General features: G+C 35.7%; 2 long non-coding RNA genes across 2 annotated transcripts in view; one reads left to right on the top strand and one right to left on the bottom strand.

Annotated features, from left to right (window-relative positions):
• The first annotated feature begins 231 nt into the window (after positions 1-231).
• LOC141518424 (uncharacterized) lies at positions 232-17,949 on the top strand. The gene is made up of 2 exons (XR_012477195.1): positions 232-367; positions 17,812-17,949. It is a non-coding gene; the product is annotated as an uncharacterized LOC141518424 (long non-coding RNA).
• LOC141518422 (uncharacterized) overlaps positions 5,421-18,215 on the bottom strand; it is a 61,076-nt gene continuing 48,281 nt past the window's right edge. The window contains exons 3-4 of the long non-coding RNA XR_012477193.1: positions 17,092-17,189; positions 5,421-5,860 (exon numbers count right to left, since the gene is read on the bottom strand). This is a non-coding gene — a long non-coding RNA (uncharacterized LOC141518422). The remainder of the gene's footprint in view (positions 5,861-17,091; positions 17,190-18,215) is intronic.

Below are 18,215 nucleotides of genomic sequence, written 5' to 3'. Positions count from 1 at the left end.
TGCTTTTTAGCTAATGTTCAATTGTCGGATTTTACTTGCCTAATGAAGCAACACATAAGCCAAAAAAAGAATACATTAATATAACTTAATTAAGTTTTTAGACGAATCTTTTCCCTCTAAATCAAATTAGTGTACAATTAATAAAGAGTACATTAGCATTTGTTTATGTTATCTGTTCTGTTTGTTTTCTTCATTTTTGTTTAATTTTCAATTGTGATGGAGAAGAAAGAACACTGTTCAAGAGACTTAAACTTTTAGGACTGACTGTGACACTATCCTGGATATTTAACTTTTGTTGACTCTCTGGGCTTCCACTCCCATTGCATGAAAGGTTTGGATTGGATATTCTTAAAGATCCATAGTAGAGGTAAGAAATTTGCTTCATGATTCTCAACAGTTTTAATGATACAATCATAGAATCCTATCTGAAACTCCTCTTTTCTATATCTTTTAACTTCTGCTTTTCAACCTTGTTGATGACTATCATTCAGAGAGAATCCATTCTTTTTTCAGTACTTTTAGTTGGTAGGAATCACCAAGTTCCATATCTGCCTCCATGAAAGTTTTCATTCCTTTGGTCTTAGTCCATGTCCTTCCTTAGACATGAAGGCAAGCCTTAATGCAGTTATTTGAAATTCTTCTTCTTCTTTATAACTCTTTAGGGTTTTTTCAGATGCTCTGCAGGAAAGAAAAATCTTACTGACTTATCTCTGCAATTTTATTTTAGAAAAGGCTATACATGACCATAGATTGTCTGCCATGATGCATAGCATACAGACCATGATGCTAAATAACGTACAGAAATTATACAAAATGTGGGCATTAGGAAAGCATTAACTTGGGGCAGCTAGGTGGCACAGTGGATAAAGCACCGGTCCTGGAGTCACGAGTCCCTGGGTTCAAATCCGGTCTTAGACACTTAATAATTACCTAGCTGTATGGCCTTGGGCAGGCCACTTAACCCCATTGCCTTGCAAAAACCTAAAAAAAAAAAAGAAAGCATTAACTAATGTTTACATAGCCCTTTCATGGTTAAAAAGTGTTCTGCTCCATTTCCTTATTTGAATTTCAGAATGTAAGATGGGAACTATAGGTAATATATTCACCAATTCACAGGTGGAGAAACTGAGACTTTTAAGAATTTAAATGACCAACTCATGGTTATACAAGTATCAGACATGGAATTTGAATCCAGCTCCAGGAATTGTTTCCTAGTCATTATTCAACTCATTTCTCACCAAAGATAAATTGAGATAGCTATACCATTTAAATTGGTCAAATGTAACTGTTTTAATGTCTTTTTTTTAAAAGATAAACTTTCCTAACTACTGTGCACTGAGCTGTCACCTCCAATGTACCTTTGATAGACTGTCTGTTTCTTAAAGGGAAAGATGGGGAACAGAAAGTATATCGTTTCATTCATGTAGGCTTTGTCAAAAAATGCAGCTAGGATATGATTTCTGTCAGAAACAATCTGCTTGAAATTTCTCGGTCTTTACTTTTGAATGCAGAGTGGCCTGTCTGTTTGCTAACCTTGGGTGATGGGATCTGCTGCCTTGTCAGATAGAATTTGAGTTCCCTCACTACCTGCCTGTTGAGGAGATTCCAGACTCACTGTAGTGGCAGAGAAAGCCTTCAGGTTACTCAGCATCTGTCTCTTCATGTAATTAACTGCAGCCAGAGAGAGAGAACCCAACAGAGATTCTGTGTTGGGAGAGAGTAATGTGGGGAGACAGGAGTTTCTCAACTGTAGAGTTTGTTAGTGTTTGAATTTAAACCAAAGCATTCTCCTTGGGCTGATGAGATGGCTGTACCAGAAGCTCTGGAAGATCCTAGCTGTAAATTCAATTCTAAATGTAACAGGAGAACACATCATCAAGGAGGAGTTGAGAAAGAGACCCTATGCTTCAGAGACTGATTTCTAGTTCTGTAGATGAGCCTCAGTTTCTCCGTAAAATAGGTGTAATTATACCTGAAGTATTCCTTTATAGTTCTGTAGATGAACCTGGTTCTTTGTAAAATGGGTCTAATTATACCTGAAATATTTATTTCCTTTCTGACAGAGTTGCCATGCAAAAAAAATACTGTATAAACTCCAAAGGGCTATCAAAATGGTAGCTATGTTTTTTTTTTCCAATGGTTTAAGCAACTGTGATTTTAAAAAAAGCATGCCTGCTCTCTATCAACAAACCCAACAGCCTTCATGGCATGTCTTGATTGAAAAAGTCAACCCATATAGATTGTATGCTTTAACTTGACTAGACTGATCCACAGCGTTCTATATTATTTTTACTGAAAAAAATCCAGTGGGAAAAAATGTACTGCACCCATCCGAAACAAAATACCTTTTGAACAGTGATTTGTTACACCTATCGATCCAGAATGCTCTCTCATTTTCTCAAATAAAAATGGAGTGTCTGTGGTCCCAGGCTGGTTCAATTTCTTCCCCATCCTAATCCAAAGAATTCATTATCTTCCCTAGAAGCAATGCCTTCCCAGCTGCCTGAAAGGCCTATTTGTGTAAAGTGTTAAGTAATCAGAAACATGTCCTCTGGGTAGGAGTAGGTTCTGGAAATTTGCCATTCATAGAGATTCCCTTAAAGCCAGGCAGACGGGAGGATTTATGAGAGCCATGAGAATATCTGTGTGTCTATCTCGTTGACACATTTTATAGTACCCTTTGGCTTTGGAAGAGGACTCCGAGGTTTAGTAAATGAATGCTTGCAATTCTTCCTATGTCATTCTTAATAAGCTTGCTTTCAGGAAGTGAAGGCAACGAATCCTCCTTTTCTGAGACCTCATTGTGTAGCCATATCAACACTGATAATTGCTTAAATTGGAAAAACAGAAGCTAAATATTAGAATAAAGACACCACCAGTTTTGGTGACAATAACACAGAACACTTCTATCCCCAGGGGACTTAGAGTACTCACTTGGAATTCACAGTATTCTTGTTTCCTTAGGGAATTCTTGATGTCTGACTGAATGAATGTATAATTTAACTTGAATATTGGAATGGAGAAATTTTATAGATATTGGAGGAAAGGCCTTATTCCATGGAAAGACAATAGATTGGGGTCCTAGCTAGGATTTCTAAATCAATGTTTGCTGTTTAGAATACCATTTTTCAAATTCTATTTGCTCATTTATAGAAAATCTCTATTCTTTATCTGTTGTGCATCACCATTAGCATAGAGGTCTAACTTGTTTGCTGTTTGGGGGATTAACGTAATGGAAAAGTCAAGACAGATGAGGTTGTGGGAGGTGATGAGAGCAAGAATGTTTTCATCTGGGGTTTTCATCTATGGTAAAGGGGTATGTAGGTTGTGTGTTTACGGAGTAACAGGGCAGCTGTCTTTATTGGCACTTTTTAGACAAGTCCCTTTATGATAGATATACTGCAAGAACAGAGTGATTGAGTGTAAGATCAGCAAGAACCAGAAGAAATCTTTTTGGCCAAAAAGAGCAGAGTTTCTCTATTTCTGTTGAAGGTAGCCCCATCCATTTAATCTCCCAAGTTCATCAACTTGGAAGTATCTTGACTCCTCACACTTTCCTCTGCCCACAGGTTCATTAGTTGCCTGATCGTATTGTTTCTATCTTCCAGCATCTTTCTCATCTTACCCTCTTTCTCTTCTCATTCACACAACCATCTGAGCTATGGTTTAGGCCTTCATCACCTGGATTCATGTGTCTCCCTGCCTCAGCTTTCTCACCTCTTCAACCCATAGTTCAGGTAGCAGTCAAAATGATTTTTCTGAAGTATATATTCACCTGTATCTCTTTTCTATTCAATAATTTCCATGGATTCATTATTTCTTCTGATCAAATGATGAAATTAAAACTGACATTTTAATATTGTCCTTTGATTTCAAAGAAGACCATGTCAACCAAATTAATGGTGGTAAGAATTTCACAATGTTTATTATAGTAAGGGGGATGTTGTGAAAATACTGCCTTCTCATGCACCTTTTCAGAACCATTTCACCCCATGACCTGATGAAGCAGGACTTCTCATGATGGTTTGAATGCTGTGGGAGTCCTTGGTCATTGAGTATGATTTCTCCTCCCATCTTAGTGATGCACCTTGGCACTACAGCAATGTGGGCAAAGTACCAATATGTGATAACTGCCTACAAGATGGCAACACACATGGTTAATACAAATCTCTCTCTCAATAGAGTAATCATCAATATGGCCTTTCCTCTCATACCTTCAACCCTATTTCCCCCGGAACCACCCAAAGACTTTGGTTTCCCAGAAGCTGACTGGCAGGTCATGGAAATAACACTGCCAGATCACCAGTTGGCATCATTTATGGTCAGAACTACGATGGTATCTGATCACCTTTGAACCTCCAATTTTTGTTCTTTATTGATGAAAACATTCTTGGCAAATGCTTTTGGGTTGGTCTAAGAATTTCTAGCGGCACACTCCGAATGACTTTTTAAAAATCCCTCCCTCCTCACCTTTCCAGTTTTATTATTCCCCTTCTCACATACTGTAGTCCAGTCAAACTGGCCTTCTTTCTGTTGTTTACACACAAGTTCACATCATTCATCTTCATGACTTTGAACCTAGGTCCCTAATGTCTCAAATGCATCATCTCAGCTTTACATCTTGGAATCTCATTTCCTCTCTTGCTACATAAAGATTTTCTTGATCAATTCCCAGTGTCTTTTCTTCCAATGTTATCTAGTTCATCTTTGACATGAGTTTGGAATATACTTATGTATTTTTTAGAAAACAAAAATATTTTATTTTTTCCAGTTACATGCTTTGGTATTTTTCAACATTCATGCATTTGCAAATTTATAAGTTACACATTTTTCTACCACCCTCCCTTTGGCAGTGAACTGTTTGGTAAAAATTGTACATACACATTTCTGTTTAACATATTTATCTATGTTATTTTATTTAAGAGGAATTAAGATTAATGAAAAACAAAGAAAAAACATGAGATAGGTAGGAAAAACATAAGTTTTAAAAAAGTGAACACAATATATATATATTTAGATTCTGTGTTTCCTGACCCTGTCCTTCTCCTCCCTCCCTGACTCCTCACCACTGTGGATGGAATTGCCCATAACAGGTCTCCCAGGGTTGTCCTTGATCTCTGAACTTCTGAGAGGAGCTGTATCCATCATAGTTGGATCAACTCACAATGTTGTTAATGTGTACAATGTTCTCTTGATTCTGCTCCCTTTGCTCAGCATCTACTCATGTGATTCTCTAAAGTCCAGCACTCATGGTTTCTTACAGAACAACATATACTTATCTTGAGTTTCTTAAGGCACCCTCAACACCTAGCACAGTGTCTGGTGCAGAGTCAATTAATAAATTACGTGTTGATTGATTAGTGGATTAGAAGGCTACTTTTGCTTTCTTGGGACAAAATCATAAGGTCATATTCCTTTGTTGAGTTTCTTTTCTTCGCTTGTGACTGCATTTGTCATATTTACTTAAAAATTTTAGAGTCCTTTATTATTCATTCATTCACCAACATTTATTACATGCCTACTCCATACTGAACTTTGTTAAAGTCCACAATCAATAAACACTTGGGAACCTTGTATTCTCTATATCTTGTAGTCAGTTTTGTGACTAAAAATGCGGTCTCCATTAGATCATGATTCATGAAAATCTGCTTGTTTCTTTGTCATATTTTCATCTAGGATGATACGTATCTAAATTATTCTCAGGAGGACTTTGTAGAGATTAAACTGGACATGGGGATCAATAGTTATTGATACCTTTTCTATTTCAGTGATGATCTGTGGTTGAATATATGGTCAATTGAGCTGTTTCATTCTCACATATATCTTGGCCAGATACTGCAGATTGGACAATAAACTGGACCTATAATTGAAGAGAAGGAAAAGAATGGGCTGAATTGTACTTGAGAAACTAGCACATTCAGTTACCGCATTAAATCAAAATCAATCTTTTAAAACCCATTTGATGATGTTATGTGGTTGAATAACATAAAATATTACTTCAAGGAAGAATTTCTAAAAAAGACATCAAAAATGCCCATAGCAAGCACAAATAAACTATAGATTATTATAAATATATATTCATATGAAACAAAATATAAATAAATATTCATTTATTATACATGGTTTCCCAAAAGTCTTAGTGTAATTTTAAACTTTAATAATCTGAAATTCCAGCAAGATTTTTGGATTGCTCTAATTGTGTTTTGATTTTTCTATTGATTAATATAATAAAATGGTATCTAAATAAAAGCCAGGACTAACATTATCTATGTACTTCCTAAAAATTTCCATTGACTACTGAGATAGGAGATTGAAATTAAACCAACCAGCCTCTTGAAGATAGAATAATAAAGGAGAAGCATGACTGGGGTGGGGGTGGGGTAGCAATTGTAGCTACAGGTTTGGATACCAGAGACCCGGCTAAAGATATTTTTTTAATAGAACTGAAAAAAAATAGATGATTCCTGTCTCTGCCAGTATTATGGTCTATAGCTGATAGGTGAACTTGCCACAGTCTAATTACCAAAAACGCCTGAGCATTGGGGTGAATTCTCTCTGCTCAGCAACAGAGCTGAGCAGTGGCTCATGCCTAAGACATCTCTGCTCCCTTTATTCTGTTCCCCTCTCTTCTCTCCTCTTCTCCCTATCTATTTTTTTTCTTCCTCAGTTTAGGTGGAGCTGTTAAAAATTCCAACCATGTCTTATTTTACTACCTACTACTTCTTGTGGCATTTTGTAAGCATTTTATTAGTTCATTTTCATTGTTTAAGGGCATGTTGTATTATTTGATATCAAAGTCGGGCATGGAGAGATGACACTAGAGGTTTGCATTTCACAATCTGCTTTTCTGGAACTCTGCAATTCTGCCATGTGAGGTTCAAGACCTCTTTGGAGGCTACCAAGTCGATTTAGTTTCATGAATGCTCCTATAACTGCCCCAAGCAAAACACCCAAACTCTGGGTTTATTTAGATTTCCTTGGGAATTGAGCTGTAGGAGAATGGTACTTCTGAGGAGGCTAAAACAAGTATTGGAGGCCAAACAAAGCCCTTGGGGATGGGAAACTGAGGAGAGCACACATAGATCTTTGTGAGTTATGACAAAACTTATTATTATATTGGTAGAGGAATGCTGAAAGCTTTCCCAGTAACTTGGAGGAATGGAGAAGGAATTAAATGAAGTATGAAAACTGTCTCCACATCATTCTAGAAATGCTAGTTATGACCACATTTGAGAAAGAAAAGAGATTGAGGGAATAAGTTTAGGCAAAAGAGGTAAAATAATTGATGTTTTAAGGTAATATAATTAGGTAACTTCTCAAATCAACAAAAATTAATTGAGATAATTAGTAGCTTTAGTAAAGTCAAAGTATACAAATATATATCCACAAGAATCATTAAATTTTCCACTTATTTTTTTAAATCAACAAGAAAAGACTATTAAAGAAAAATTGTCTTTTCTTCCACCTTTCAATGTATAAACACTGGATTAAAGCATAATCCTTTGGAATTAGTCAACCTTGTTTAATAATAATAATAATAATAATAATAATAATATTTACATAGTTCTTTAAGTAATACAAAGCATTTAATGAATATTATTATTTATAGATGATCACATTCATTATATGTCTTTTTTATTTATTGATTCCTTATAGGGATCTGATAAAGTGATATCTTTGGGTGAAAATTATTTCCCCTTGCATTTTGGTTCCATTTAACTAGCAACCCTCCCCCAACTTATTAGACAGGTGAATTTACCTACTGAGATTCATACAGGACTTACATAAGTACATCTAAAATAATTTTATAGAAATAAAAGCATCCCTAATTGAAGAGAAATCCAGGGTTTATAACTGGGCCAGGCCAATATGATAAAGTTTCTGATATTACCCAAGTGCTACAGATTTAATATTATACCAATGAGTATAATACTACCTAATTGCCACAGATTTAATACTATGCCAATCAAACTGCCAAATTACCAAATTATTAGAATTAGATAAAATAACAAACTATTGGGAGGAATAGTAAAAATATACTAAGACATATAAGGAAGAGAGGCTTTGGTTCTACCAGATCCCAAACTACACTAGAAAATATTAATCATCAAAATGATTTGGGAGTGGATTAAAAACAGCAAATAGTTATAATTAGGCTATATTGACAATATGTACATATATATGTGTATGTATATTTTGTGTATAGATCTATAATTGTCTCCGTACATAGGCAGACAGACAGACACAGATAGATAGATAAATAGATAGATAGATAGATAGATAGATAGATAGATAGATAGATAGATAGATAGATGACACAGAGAGATGGGTAGATAGATAGATATACTGATAGCAAGCATAACAGTGAAATACCATTCATAGTTACAACGATTATGGTTGGTTTTATGTCTATGAAATTTTGTTCTAATAATTCTTTATTTTTTTGAAAGAAAAAATCCATTATGAGGCATTTGTTACTCTTAGAATATTCTGATAGCAGTTCTTTCCATCCTGCTTAAACCCAATCCCAAATTATTGGGTCTTGTCCTTGAACACATCTGTTGTGATAATTAATTCTGTTTCTTTTTCCTTGTAGTATTCATCCCCTTCTCAAATGCTTATCTTCTTTATAGCTCATTTAGTATTTCAATTGGTATTTAACCAGACAGCTCAAACTCCTTTTTCAATTTTCTCTCTATAGCTTATTCTTTTGCTTACCTTATTCAATGTCTCCTCCCATATTCTTTTTAACACTCCCTTGTCTGACCCAGTTCAAAGTGTGCCTCACTAGACTCCATCTCTCCTTCTCCAACATTCCTTTGCTTGAATGACTATAGCCTATGGCAACCTAAACTTCAAGAATTATTAAGTCACTCCATCATTTTTTTCTCTCCTTATTAGTAGGCTTCTTTTTTTTAACTGTTTCTTCTTTGACCCTTATATGTAATCCTCCCATGAGAATAATAATCCCCCCCCCCAATTCAGTATGAAAACACTGGATCAAACCTTTAATTTAAGTCTTATTTTGTATATATCCTTTCTTTGTATTTCAAAGATTGCTCACTCTGGTATTTTCATAAGCTTAAAAGTAATAACAAAAAAGTTCATTGATTTCTTTTGGAATTATGCTTGATTTTATAGGGTATGTTATCCTTTCCATTTTGATTTACTATATTCCATTTCCATCTTTCCTTTCTCATAGTTTGTGAGTAGTCTTGAGTGTTTCTGATTAACTCCTTATTTATTTGCAATATTTGTTCATTTTGATGCAAGTTAAACCTGGAAAGTCATTCTGATGATGTCATATGTATTTAGTTGCTTTACATTTTCTTCTCTCCTAATTACTCTGGGCAGTATAGTGTTGTATATTTTTTGTTGTTTCAGACCTATAAGTCTTAGATTATCTTAAAGATCTCTGTCTTTATTTTATTGCTATCAATTTTTTTTGTTTTTGAAAGTCAGTGGGGTTAAGTGACTTGCCTAAGGTCACACAGCTAAGTAAATAGTAAGTATCTGAGATTGTATTTGAACTCAGGTCCTCCTGACTCCAGGGCTGGTGCTCTATCACTGCTCCATCTAGGTGCCCCTATCAATTGAATTTGCCATGATCATTATTGGTAGAGGTATCACACACAATCATAAAACTATGTATCCTTGTAGTTCATTTAAAGCATGTGTAAACTCACTACTTCTGTTTTGGAATAACATCTCTTATGCTATTTCCACACAGAAACTACTCATATCATACGACTCATACTCATACTAATGTTTTCTCAGTCTGGGTTAATTTGTACAAAATGATGACCCAACTGTTGAGTGTTCCTCAACATCATATGCCCTAATTCATCACCCATCATTTTTTTATGGACTCTAGTCTTCTGAATGTGGTCATAGTACTTTTGAATTGCCCTATGATTTTCTTTTTAATTAAAAAGGTTAGACCTTTATTGATTTTGATGATAATCATCATAACTGGTATTAATCTAGCACTTTTAGACTCAAAAAGGCTTTGCCTTCATAGTTTCATTTGATCCTCACAATAACCATGTGATATAGTTGCTATTATGTCCATTTTGTGAATTAAGAAAATGAATCTCAGAGAAGGTAAATGACTTGACTAGAGTAAGAAAAGTAGTAGCTTTGATTTCTAATTCTAATTTCATAATGCCATCCTGCTTCTTCCTTAAAAACTGTCGCTATACTTTGACTAAAACAAACTCTGTACATTTGATTTTTCAGAATCATCTTAGATATGATGTCTTCCTTTTCCCCTCCTTCTTTCATACACCAAAGTATTGTATCTTCTCTGGTTAACCTTTCCTTATCTCTTCAAATTCTATAATTTCTATAGTTTATAGAAACAATCTCTAGTTATATAGAGTTTATTTATAATCTATAGTTTCTCTCCATATATGTCTGTCTCTTTCTGTTTCTTTGTCTCAGTCTCTACCTCTGTCTTCCTCTCAGGGACTGGGTTCCCTTTTTATTTCTGTGCCACAGCAACCAGGCCCCTGCTTCCAGCCTTGCTTTCTCAGTCACAGGCCCAGGGTCTAATTACTGCTGAGCACCTGCTGCTTCAGCCCATCCTCCTCAATAGTTGCCATGGATGGCCCTTTAGCCCTCCCACAGAAATCCCGTTTGTCAACCGCCTGAATCCATAGCAGCACCTATTTCTAAGCTGGCAATATTACAGCTTTCCCACATCAGCCTTGCCCTGCAGCTCACACTTAAGTGTTACTGCATCCTCCTGGGAAGCTTCCCACCCCAGAATTATTTTGGAATGGCGTAATTTCAAGTCCACTGGCCTGGAAAATGCTGCAAGAATGGGAAATTCTTGCCCGTGTTCCTTTCACGGTTTCCTGTAGACTCACTATTTTTCAGTAATGGTGGTAGGGCAAGCACACCATTTGTGGCATGTCTTTGCTGAATAGTCCTCTGAACATCTCTGCTATGTCAGAGGTATGTTACTTTTAATAACAAGGCAAATAGAGGCAAGAATCATGATGGTAACTGTGCTTCATCAAGAGTATTTGCAAACAAATTTTCAGTTGAGGCACAATGACATTTCTTGCTAGTTAGCTGAACTGTTTAACTTATATAAGGGTTCAAGGCTAAAGAATGACTAAAAATTAGCCCACAATAATCCTTTCCTTTATGTGTGTGTGTATGTGTGTGACTTTATAGGTAACAATGGAAATAGCTCCCATGTCTATAAGCAGTTTACAATGACAAAATTTCTTCTTTGCAACCTCTGAGATAGGTAGTACAAATATTATAACCCCCATTTTAAAGAGGAGGAAACTGTTCCCCAAGGCATAAGTGAATGGGTTCTAAGAGGCATCACCCTGTAATAGCAAGGGCCTTGGGTTTGTTACAAGGACTGGATTCAGATCCTAGTTCCTCCATTTAAAATCTGTGTGATTTAACCAAGCCATCCCCTATTGGTCTCAGCCTTCTCATCTATAAATAAGAGGGTTTAGACTAATGATCTCTAAGATCCCTTATCATTCATTCATTAGGCAAAGATTTATTATGTGAGAAGGATGTGGGGGTATAGGTGTAGCCAGCTAAGTAATACTAAATAAAGCTCAGGATCTGGATTCAGGAATCCAGTTCAGATTCTGAGTTTAATTCCTATCTGGCTATGTGACCCTAGGACAGTCACTCATCTTATTTTCCTCAGTTTCCTCATCTGTAAAATGAACTGTAGAAGTAAAGGAAACCACTGGAGGATCTTTGCCAAGAACCCCCCCCCCAAAAGGGGTCACAAAGAATGGGACATAACTGAAACAATCCAATACCAAGAAGCAGTCTAGAGAGACAGATTAGGTATGAATGATGAAGCCCAAATGCAGGTATTTTAATTTGTATTTTAATCTAGAGGCAACAGGACACCATAGGAACTTTTTGAGCAGGTCAGATTGGTGCTTTACCAGTATCAGTTTAGCAGCATGAGTGGAGGAGAGATTAAATAAAGGAGACACTTAAGGTAGGTAGTCCACGATTAGGAGAAAATAGGCCATGAGAGAGGTCATAATGGTCTGAAGTTTGGGTGGTGACCCTTTGGGTGGAGAGAAAAAAAAACGGATGTGAGAAGTAGAATAGAAAAAATAGGAAAAATAGAAAAATAGAAAGGTAGCTAAAAGTAATGACCGATCCTATACCTAAGAGTTAGAACCCAAGTCCCCCACTTTTTTCCCCAGATGAGTCTACTTATGTCCAGGGAGAAAACCAACTCACTAGCTCAGAAATCATATTCTAACTCAATACTTTTGTTTTTCTTATAGCTTAACTAATGTTCTCAAAGCAATGAATAGTTTTTACTTTTTGATATACATAGAATAAAGAAATCATCCAGAAACTCCCAAGTGTAATTATCAGTTTAACCTCATTGTTGTAGGCAAAGTTTATTCCTGTGGGCTGGAGAGTAAAGAGAGAAACCATCAGATTCTGTCTTCACTTACAAGCTTAATGAAAAACCATTATGCAGTTATTAATAACAGTTAAAAACCTGGAGAATTGTGTCACCCTGAGTAACATAAGTCCTTAGGATTTAATTTTTTAGATTCTGGAATGATTTTCTTTTAATTCACAAAAGACTGGGGATCCTACCCAATGCCACTTTGGTTTATTTTGCTTATGAATCTCCCTTAATGATGAAAGGATGCTAAATATCTTTAATGTTCGCTCTACCAAAGATAAAATACAACAGACAATACAATATATTTTTTATAAATACATATATAATTTATTATTATATAATAAATATGCAATTTATATTTTTCATTTTTAAAATGTCAGTTTCTTTGATTGTGTCTCCTGGTAGAATGAGGGAGAAAGAAAATGAATATCCATTTCAAAGTGCCTTAATGTGTGACAGCTATTGTAGTTAAACACTTTATAAATATTATCTAATTTGCTTCTCACAATAACCATGTGGTTAGGTTATTAGCTATTATCCCCATTTTACACTTGAGGAAACTGAGGTTGAGAGCATTTGAGTGTCTCATACAAGGTTACTAACATAACTAGTCTAAGGCTGGATTTGAACTTGGATCTTCCTGCTATCAGGCCCAGCACTCTATCTCTCCTATCCCACTAAATGCCTCAAATAAGACCATTTCATTTATTACCTCTGAAATTTCTTATCTTCACATTTATTAGAACCATAGAATTGGAAAATAAAGTATTGGCAGCTCATAGATGATTGTACACAGTAGTAGTAATATTATCAATGATCAACTGTGTCTTAGCTATTCCCAGCAATATAATGATCAAGACAATTCTGTAGCACTCATGATGAAAAAAAAAACCTGATAGTCTGAGTTCAGATAGAAGCATACTTTACTTTCTCTATTTTTCTTTTTTTAATTGGTTTTTGGTCTGTGTTCTCTTTTGTAACATTGTGAATATGGAAAGATATTTTATTTTACATGACTGCCCATGTATAATTTATATCAAAGTGTTTGCTTTCTTAAAGAGAGCAAAGGGAAGGAGGGAATCCAGAGCTCAAAAAAGATTTAAAAAAAACCTTAAATTTTTATTTTATGTATAATTTAGGAAAAAACTCTTATAAAGCATTCTTTTTTGTTATTCAAGAAAGATTTTATTTATTTTGAGTTTTACAATTTTCCCCTGATCTTACTTCCCTCCCCCCCACCCCCCACAGAAGGCAGTCTGTTAGTCCTTACATTGTTTCCATGGTATACCTTGATCTAAGGTGAATGTGATCAGAGAGAAATCATATCCTTAAGGAAGAAACATAAAGTATAAGAGATAGCAAAATTATAGGGTTTTTTCCTAAATTAAAGGTAGTAGTCTTTGGTCTTTGTTCAAAGTCCATAATTCTTTTGCTGGTTACAGATGGTATTCTCCATTGCAGATGACGCAAAATTGTCCCTGGTTGTTGCCCCTGAAGGAATGAGCAAGTCCATCAAGGTTGATCATCACCTCCATGTTGCTGTTAGGGTGTACAGTGTTTTTCTGGTTCTGCTCCTCTCACTCAGCATCAGTTCATGCAAATCCCTCCAGGCTTCCCTGAAATCCCGTCCCTCCTGGTTTCTAATAGAACAAATAGTGTTCTATGACATACATATACCACAGTTTGCTAAGCCATTCCCCAATTGAAGGACATTTACTTGGTTTCCAATTCTTTGCCACCACAAACAGGGCTACTATGAATATTTTTGTACAAAAGCATTCTTTTTATAAAAAGCACCAGAAGGGACCTTATAAGTCATCTAGGTCACCTCCCCTCTCATTTTTTTTATTTAAATAAACTTGGTCCCAGAAAAGTCAATTAGACTGCTTGAGGTTAGATATATAGGGAGTAACATAGCTGGGGGTTCCAGTCCTAGATTCTGGATTCCTAATCTATTGCACTTTTCACTATTTTAATCTGCATAAAAATCCAAGTTCACCAGCAGATATATGTTTTATGGCTATAAATGCAAACCCTTCCTAATTTGTTTTAAACTTGTGTTATGAAACACAAAATAACACAGAATATCCTAGTAAGTTTTTGTAGGGAGAAAATTTCTTTGTATTTTCTTCCTTTAGGAATTCTTATTCTACATAAAGATATCACAGTATTATAGGATTTAGTGTTGGAAGAATCTCCAGAGATCATATCATTTGATAATTTCCCTCATTTTACAGTTAGGGAAACCAAGTGAATTTTGTGACTCTTGGTATGGGATGGTAGAATAAAAACACCCTCTTAAATATTAGTATTATTCAGTATGATTCTAAAACTTTTCCTATGATAAGAAGAATTAGCAATTTTGAGAGGAAACTATCTGTACTTTTAATTTATCTCAATATGTGGTGGCTCTTTGACCTAACGGTGTTCTTTGCAGCCCATCCATGTTCTTTTATACTGGGTGGTGTTATTTCCTTCCATAAAACCTCCATGGGAGGTCCATCTGACATTATGGAAACTTTGCCTTTAATTCTCTTGATATTAGGTGGTTTATGTGGTTACTTGTGGAAGACACAGTTGTCTAATGATTCATTTCCTCTTTCCCATGCCTAGATCACCTATTTTAAAGTTGTACCTCTCTCTCTTTGATGATCTTATTTATTCTATTTCTTCTAAGCAATTCTGTGGCTCATGGTCATCATTAGGACAACTCCCCCTCCCACCTTTTTGGATCAGATACTGATTTTGTAGATAAGGGACCTACATCCCCAGTGAAGAAACTTTCTTTACCAATGCAAAATGGCACCCTCTTTGTAACTTAAGAGTCTCAGACATTTACTCAGACTAGATAATTGAGAGGTGAAGTGTTTGCCTCAGGACTATACAACCAGAATATACTGCCATTGGAAATACATGTTCAAAAGCTGAACTTTTGGTTAAGGAAGCCTTGAAAAGCATTGGGCAGTTTACCAAAGACAATCCAGTTTGTTCTCCTCTTCTTTAACTGAGACCAAAATGATGACCATGCACATTATCCAGCATACATACTGATAGAGCAATTCTAAAGACCATCCATCCAAGTAGGAATCATTTTTTGAATAATAGGCATATATCTACTTGGTATTTTCAATGTGGATAGTTGGCTGAATCCTTTTGAGGGATTATTTGTCTCATTTTAGAGGGGAATCTTTTGGAAGGATTAGGGATCTCATTGTAGAGATTCAAGGCATATTGGAACTTGATGCAAGCAATACAATGATATTCACAAGCAGAACCATCCAGTAGAACTCATTATCTGTAGGGAATACTTCCCCCATTTGGATCCTTTGTAGGCTCTATGAGGGGAATCTAAGTAATGAGTATGAGTAAGATCTAAGAGGGATTTCTTTGGGAATTAGAATTTCCTAGTTATATTTTTTATTTAGGTTAAGTTCAGTTAGGTTAAACATTTGTCTACTTGCTGCTTCTTTGGTTGACAACAAGAGAATAATTGCTGGATAAGAGAGGAAAAATAGTCCAATTTGTATAAAAAAGCTTATGTCCAAAGCTAAGTGATAGTTCAATGTGGTAATATTTTAAGACTCCGTTGATGGTAGGAAAATGTTATTTTAAAAAAATTATGGTAATGTAAACATTTTGATCTATGATTTCTGGAGAGCAACATCTAGAATAATTGTATTTTAGAAGTCTCTAATACCTTTGTGTATTCCCCCACATCCCGGGTCACCTCCAGTTGTCCTGTTTCATATCTGGCCACTGAACCCAGATGACTTCAGAGAAGGTGAGGCTAGTGGCTTAACACAGCATCCCCTCACTCAAATCCAATTCATATGCGTGTCATGGCATCATCTCCATGATGTTGTGGTCTTCTTCAAAAATGAACTACAAAAAAAAATCAACTTTCTTACAAATTGCTATTTCCTTAGGAAGTCTCTCTCCCAGTCTTCTCCCCACTGGTCCCCAGAATACCCAAACAGCCTTTGTGGGAGCAGGTCTTCTTGTCAGTTACAGGGTGCCAATTTGCTTCTGTGAGAGACAGCCTGGTTTTCCCATCAAATTGGCAAGTGTGCTTGTCTTTAAACCGCAGCTGGATAGCGAAAAGCAGGTCAACTGGCAGGGTCCCGAAGCCTTGTTGGTAAAGGTTTATAAGTCAAGAGTCACATAAGTCTTAATGGAGGTTGATCTCCCAACTTGTAACATTTTTGGAATGAATGTGTTCTTTCCACTGGATTGAACCGGAGCAGACAAAAGTTGGCCTCAATGGTTTGTCCTAAAATTAGGCTAAATCTCCAAGTATGAATGCATATGTTATGACATGAGACCAGCCTGTGTCTATGTTCTTGTGAGATCTTGTCACTGGAACTTGGGTGACTGAAATGGGTCAGTCTGTAGTGGGAGAAAATCCTTCTATCCCAAGTTGATGCAGAAACAGCCAGTAGTAGCCTTTTGGTTTAGGGCACAGTATTTAATGATGGGTTAGTTTGTGAAAGACAGGGAGAATCTGCACAGATCCTCCCTCCATTCCTACCTCGTGCACATACACCCCCACAAATATAGTTAGGGTAACTATGGTCTTAGATGCCTTTTCTTGTACCCATGAAATAAACTCTTAAATCCTTGGGAAAAACTGCATTTATTTTGCTCTCTCTCTTTTTTTTTAACCTACTCACCTGTACACTGCACAGTAATTTAGCTCCCCAGGATGACTTTTAAGATTCTAATCTTGTTCCTGTCCAGCAGTGAGACTAATACTGGTATTGCTCTGCTCCTGTGTATAAAGGAAAATCCATTTCCTCAGATAAGAGAGAGCATTATTGATGATGAAATATCTACAGTTGAGCCTCATCTCACCTTGCTGAGCCTTCGATTACACTGTCCATTTAGACAATCAAAGTAGCATGGGGCTTTTCTGTATTTTAGTTCAAGAAGAGTATCAACAAATTTATTTCTTGTCTGTTGACTAGCTTCATGAGTGAGAAGTAAGAGTGAGGTCAGGGAAGGTCTTAAGTAATGGGTTATTTATTCAAAATATGAGACATCTTTTTAAAAAGGACATTTAGAAAGCAAATCCAGTCCATCCTGAGAGTTAAACTTAGTTATGGAACATGACATTGCATTATTGTTCAGTTAATCTTATTCATATATATTATAACAGTAAACCATTACCAGCTGAGTCATGGAAAACTGCTTCAGAAATTCTCACATGTACCTTTCCAGAAAAAGGTGTGATAAAATGGGAAACATATAAAGAATATGTTTATGTTACAAGAAAATGAACCATATGAATATATTCTTCTAGTTGAGATATTTTCATGACAACAGACTGTCTTAATTCAATAGGACCTTGGATTAAATGAGCCAAATTCAATGGTCATTTTTACATTTTACAGATCATAGATCCATTTTACAGATGAGAAATTGGAAGTCGAAAGTATGGAAAGCAATTGCTCAAGATCACACAAGTACTAAGTGGCAGAACCAAGTTTTGAATCCAGATCTTCTGATTCCAACTCCATTGTTCTTTCTGGTATATGCTATGCTATCTTCCTTGAGGACTACATTCATATTGTCATTTCCAGTATAATGGAAAACTATTAATTTATACATTGAAATATTGGTTTGGGTAGGGTTTTAACATCAAATCATTTAATTTTTTGAAAAAAATATGTTCCCCCCCATTTTTTATGTGTGGTACAACATTCTTTTCTTCAAATACAAAAGTTAATGTCCTTTGTTTGTACAGATGCAAAAATAGGGAGAAATATTCAGTAAAGGATGTACCATGAAGCAGTGC

The sequence above is a fragment of the Macrotis lagotis genome, chromosome 3, assembly GCF_037893015.1.
Source record: "Macrotis lagotis isolate mMagLag1 chromosome 3, bilby.v1.9.chrom.fasta, whole genome shotgun sequence".
NCBI classification, from domain to species: Eukaryota; Metazoa; Chordata; class Mammalia; order Peramelemorphia; family Peramelidae; genus Macrotis; species Macrotis lagotis.
The sequence above is the reverse complement of the archived record's forward strand: the minus strand, read 5'-3'. Positions and strand labels throughout refer to the sequence as shown.